The sequence below is a fragment of the Pogona vitticeps genome, chromosome 1 (genome assembly GCF_051106095.1).
Source record: "Pogona vitticeps strain Pit_001003342236 chromosome 1, PviZW2.1, whole genome shotgun sequence".
Taxonomy (NCBI): Eukaryota; Metazoa; Chordata; class Lepidosauria; order Squamata; family Agamidae; genus Pogona; species Pogona vitticeps.
The window spans coordinates 332,512,506-332,518,841 of record NC_135783.1 but is presented as its reverse complement, the minus strand read 5'-3'; positions in this window follow the sequence as shown (position 1 = coordinate 332,518,841).

Sequence of the window (6,336 nt, the reverse complement as noted above, 5' to 3'; positions counted from 1 at the left end):
TCAAATTGGAAGAGGCCATGCTGCACTGCCTGCCTCCAGGCTGAACGCTCAGATGTCAAGGTTTCCCATCTGTTGATTACTAAGGCCTTCAGATCCATCCTTGTAACGCAGCTGTGGTCTCCCTCGGGGGGCGGCTTCCCTGCACTAATTCTCCATACAGGAGATCTTTTGGAATCCGAGCATCAGCCATTCTCACGACATGCCCAAGCCAACGTAGACGGCGCTGTTTCAATAATGTATACATGCTGAAAATTCCAGCTCGTTCTAGGACTACTCTGTTTGGAACTTTGTCCTGCCAGGTGATACCAAAAATGCGTCAGAGACAACGCATATGGAAGGTGTTCAGCTTCATTTCCTGCCGTGCACAAAGGGTCCAAGACTCGCTGCAGTATAGGAGTGTGCTCAGGACACAGGCTCTATAGACCTGGATTTTGGTGCATGCCGTCAACTTCTTATTAAGCCATACTCTCTTTGTGAGTCTAGAGAACATAGAGAACATGGTAGCTGCTCTCCTTGTTTACTTATTTAATTTTAGGTCACCACACAAACTGCTTTGAAACCCTTCTTCCCAGATTCCAGAGGTATATTTGTGTTAATCTGTTGCAGTAAAAATAATGGGTTTTGTAGGGCTTTGAGAATAATAAATTTTATTATAGCAAAAGCTTTCATTGGCAGTATAAGGTCTGTAATTTTGGAAACCAGTAATCGGGCCTAGTCTCCCCCTGAATCCATCCCAATATCTGTAAAGATAAGCATGTACTAATTACAATATCTGTACCTGGGGCAAAGTCAGTTACCCGTAATATGTGACTCCCATTAGCCTTCCACTAACCAGCATAGCTACTGGAAAATTCTAGCTTTGGGCCAATTGACGTAGCCCTATTCTTATCAGGGTTCCTGAAGAGAGTGCCCACCAAACACCTTCTTGCTCAGATAAGCCTCTGATCTTTAAATTGTGTTACGACTAAAGGGGGTGATAAGTGCTTCCCTGTTGTTTCCTTTACAGTATTATTTAAAGTGCATTTAAATCTGTTTTGTGCTTTAATATCTTTTTAAAATCCATTTTCGTTAGCCATTTTGAGTACCATTTTTTTAGCTAAAAGGTGGGGTCCAAATGTAGATAATTACTGAAATAGAGTGACTAGAAAAAGACAGCAGGGTTCTTATATTTTTAAAATTGTGTAGAGGAGGAAACTTCAGCAAATGCAATTTGCATTAAAAGCTTACATGTGGAACTTCTAACCAAATACTAAACGTGCAGGAACTTTGCCCTCTTCCTCATCTTATCACCCTGTCTAATTTAGCATATAAAGTAAATGGTGTTTCATAGCTGAAACCAGTAGAGGGAGTGTTCTTCTTTAATTTTTCAGCCCAATCAGAAGAGATATCCAAATCTTATAGGAAGTGACAGCTTCTTAGTTATTGTTCTTGAAGATCCAATTTTTTTTGTTGAATTCTACAACTTAAGACCTATGGAAAATACAGAAAGGATACATATTTAACTGTCAATAAATTATGCTGAACAGTGGGACTTATTTCTGAATCATCATACAATTGTGCTGTGACTCCTTCTTATTTTTATTTATTTATTTTATTAGACTTCCTTGCAAACAGAAGGGTCCTGGCAAATAGAAGGGGAAGATATGGAGGCAGTGACAGATTTTACTTTCTTGGGCTCCCTGAACACTACAGATGGTGACAGCAGCCACGAAATTGAAAGACACCTGCTTCTTGGGAGGAAAGCGATGACAAACCTAGAAAAGCACAGACATCACCTTGCCAACAAAGGTCTGCATAGTCAATGCTATGGTTTTTCCAGTACCGATGTATGGAAATAAGAGCTGGACCATAAAGAAGGCTGACCACCGAAGAATTGATGCTTTTGAATTGTGGTGCTGGTGGCAGCTCTTGAGTCCCCTGGACTGCAAGGATAACAAAACCTATCAATTCTGAAGGAAATCAACCCTGAGTACTCACTGGAAGGACAGGTCCTGAAGCTGAGGCTCCAATATTTTGGCCATCTCATGAGAAGAGAAGACTCCCTGGAAAAGACTCTGAAAGTGGGGAAACTTGGGGAAACTTGGGAAAGTGTGGAGGCAAGAGGAGAAGGGGATGACAGAGGACAAGATGCTTGGACAGTGTCACTGAAGCTACCGACATGAATTTGACCCAACTCCGGGAGGCAGTGGAAGACTGGAGGGCTTGGCGTGCTGTGGTCCATGAGGTCACGAACAGTCAGACATGACTTAACAACTAAATAACAACAACAACCCCGCCCATCTAGACCAAAGGTCTACTCAAGAGGAGCAGTACTTCTTGGTACTTCTTGGTACTGCTCCTCTTGAGTAATTTTATTTTGTTTCATTTTCTTCTTGACATGGATATATAAATTCGTTATTAATGTACAGATCATGAATAGGAAGTATGCAAATAAATATATTTCAGTACATTCCCATTTACTTTGCACGTAAGAATGATGATCTGACTCACACAGGGTCTTGTATATACTATAAAAGAGACTGTATGTACTGTAAATAAATGAATTAATACAAATGCAGTTGTAGTCTTATGAACTAATTGGTTTAACCCAGTGGGTGATTACACCTATAGGAAGGCCCTGTGCTTTTTGTTTAGATAAAAAGAAAGCCACTGAGCCATGGAGTTGCTGCTTCCCAGAGAGTAGGAATTTAGATCCTAATCACCTTGATTTTGGGAATAGTCTTGTCTTACGTGAATTGTTGGTCCACCCTAGACCAATAACATTCAGAGAACGCAAAACATAGAAGTATTAATATATGCAAGCCTGGGTCAAGAGCATATCTGGAAATTTCCAAACTGCATCTGGCGTTTTTCAATTCATAGCCCTGACCTGGTTGCATCTGTAAGTATATATTTCACCTAAATTACATAATGTGTTCTCTTCGCAGCCTTGGCCCACCTTTCTAGAAAGGAGTTAATTGTTCAGAAACAGGCTAATACTTAAAATACTGTTCTGTTTCCTTTTCCATTTCTACTGCTATTTGTGTTTGTGTACACATATGTGAAACGTATGTGTGTGAATATGTATAGATGTTTGTGTGTGAGAGAGTGTTTCAAAATCAAATCCTGATTTTGTTCAATCACTGCAGTAAGCATCATAGTTTCCCTGCAAATCAAGTGGGGTGCAAAGAGTAGAAAGAAAAAAAGAAAAGAAAAGATGAGCCAATGGAGCATTTATTTAAAAAAACATAACCACAAGCAAATGTATGGCATCTGTAAGTAGATTTACAAGAATAAACTCTCTGTTGAGTGTTCTTTCATATCCAAATGCCTTGTGGAAAGTTTGAGTTTTACTTTTTAGCAGGCAGGGAATGCAAATTGGTCTTGCTTCCCTTCTGCTTTTCATCTATTGGTACAATTTTACATAATTTAAAATTAATGTTTCCCCCTCCCCAACTAGGTCAGTCAAATGGAAATTTTCTGCTCCTCTGAAGGATTAGGCATCATCACTCAGCTAAGGGACATGCAGCACAAATCAATCCACACTGTACTTACCCTAAAGCGGATCTGTGCAGATCAGCAAGCACGTTTGGCTTTCCCAGTAAAGTCTGCAACCTCACTAAATGCGTCAGCTGGGAAATTTACTGGGAAATGGTGACATAAGCAGGGGTAGCATAAGAGGAAGCCAGGTACCCCTAAACACAGAGCTTGCTCACCAGGTGCCGCTCCCATTGCTAGACATCTATCTTTACTTGAATGTGAGGCACTTTTCACAGGTATTGAGCCAATAAAGGCTGTACTGTTTTCCGCAACTTACATGTAATATTCAAGATGCCCATAAACCAGTGGCAAACCATTGATGAAAGGGGAAGCATGTAACAGAGAGAGATAAATGAAGGGGCCATAGACATGTATATTGCTGGGCTAGGGTGGACTGGACCACCTGTATTTTCATGAACTCTCCTTGGTAGCAGCTATGCTGGAAATTGCTTACAGCTTTGTTATGCTGTCACACCATCATCCATGTATTCCCATGGTAGTACCCTCACTAGGACTATGATATTTGTTGATGTCCTGAGTGGAAATCTGAGTCAACAACAGATTCTGCTCCAAGATCCAATTAACTGGGAAATGCCTTTTTAAAAAAAAGTGAGCCAAAGTGCACACATACTGAGATTGCTGACTGGCTTCTTAACCCTGTGAATGCTGACTGGAATATGAAAGTTTTGTTGGGCTGTTGTTTCTCCCCAGAGAGGAGAGCAGATCCTTGCTTCCACCCGTTGTCAGTCAATAATTTCACAAAAAATTCCGATTCAGTTCATTTTTGCACCTTTCTTCAAAGGCAATGCCAAATAATAATAGAAGAGAATGTATGCCTTTTTTAACATGTGTCTGTGCCATGGCTCTAAGGCCATAAAACCTATACACCAAAAACCTGGTATGGATACCAAGGGAAAAGCAAAGCAAAGTGTGCTTCTTATATACTGCCTCATAGCACTTGAGCACTCTCTGGGCAGTTTACAAGTTAATTGTGCAGGCTACACATTGCCCCCCAGCAAACTGGGTACTCATTTTACTGACCTTGGAAGGAGAGAAGGCTGAATCAACCTTGAGCCAGCAACCTGGGATTGAACCCGGGCCGTGAGCACAGTTTTGGCTGCAGTACAGCAGTTTAACTACTGTGCCACAAAGGTAGTTATTGCTGTACATGTCACTGTCACACACACCTCAGATGTAGGCATCTTTTAGTCTTGAGAGACTATGGTAAGCAGAGGTCTTGAAACAACATCTAGTGTGGCTGAGAAGGCCAATTCAAGAGTGGCAATCCCTTCCATACTGAAGACAAATACAATCTGTCCCCTGTCCAGCTCCCTGATTATGCTGGTTTTGGAACTGCCTCTTTGCCTCGGCCTGCTGAACAAGTGTCTCTTCAAATTGGAAGAGGCCATGCTGCACTGCCTGCCTCCAGGCTGAACACTCAGATATCAAGGTTTCCCATCTGTTGATTACTAAGGCCTTCAGATCCATCCTTGTATCGTAGCTGTGGTCTCCATCTGGGGTGCTTTCTCTGCACTAATTCTCCATACAGGAGATATTTTGGAATCCAACCGTCAGCCATTCTCATGACATGCCCAAGCCAAGCCGAGGTTGCTGTTTCAGTAATATATACATGCTAAAAATTCCAGCTCGTTCTAGGACTACTCTGTTTGGAACTTTGTCCTGCCAAGTGATATCAAAAATGCATTGGAGACAACACATATGGAACATGTTCAGCTTCCTCTCCTGCCGTGCACAAAGGGTCCAGGACTCACTGAAGTACAGGAGTGTACTCAGGACACAGGCTCTATAGACCTGGATCTTGGTATATGCCATCAGCTTCTTATATCTCTTTGTGAGTCTAGAGAACATGGTAGCTGCTTTGCCAATGTACCAATCCAGCTGGACATCTAGAGAGTGTGTCAGAGATCATCGAGCCAATTTACATGAAGTCATGAACAACCTACAATTCTTGTATAGAGATGGTAAGAGAGGGAGGTGAGTCCACGCCCTGGCCCATGACTTGTGTTTTCTTCAGGCTGATAATTAATCCAAAATCTTGGCAGGCCTTACTAAAATGATTCATAAGTTGTTGGAGTTCTTCAGCAGAATGGGCAACAACAGCTGCATCATCAGTGAAGAGGAAGTCTCACATGTATTTCTCACCTTTTTCATGTGATACAATCTCGTTATTCACAGTTTTACTCTACTACACACCAGGGAGTGATCAGTATCACAGCCAGCACCCTAATAACTCTGTGTGATTGTAATATTAGGAAGGCTAGAGCATCTAGTGAGGATCAAATTGAGCTGATGCCAATGCTTTGATCTTGGATGTCTCTAGGAAACTCTGTGTGGAAGCTTTGTATTAAAGAATGTGTTGCTGACACAAAGACCATAGTAACAGCAAAACTCCAGCAAGTGTTGGCTATTTTTGTTCATCTTCCTAATACCAAAACAGCCTAGACAAGTGGGCCAAGAACTGTGATCAGCATCAACTCTAGTGTTAAAGTTTCCGAGAATGAACAGTAGCTCTCTCTCAGGGATTTTTCTGAAAGCAGCTGCCAGATTGTCATAGAATTTCTCTTTGACTTCTGTTATAGATGACAGTGTTGGTGCATATGCACTAATGAGGGTGATCAGTCCTGCTGATGAGTGGAGCTGCAGAGACAGGATTCTTTCACTCCCCACAGGATGTGGAACAATGGATCTCAGCAGAGTATTTCTAACCACAAAGCCAACACCATATTCCCTGGTCTCATTCAATGGTTTTCCCTGCCAGAAGAATGAGAATTTTTTTTCTTTGACAGATCTCGAGTC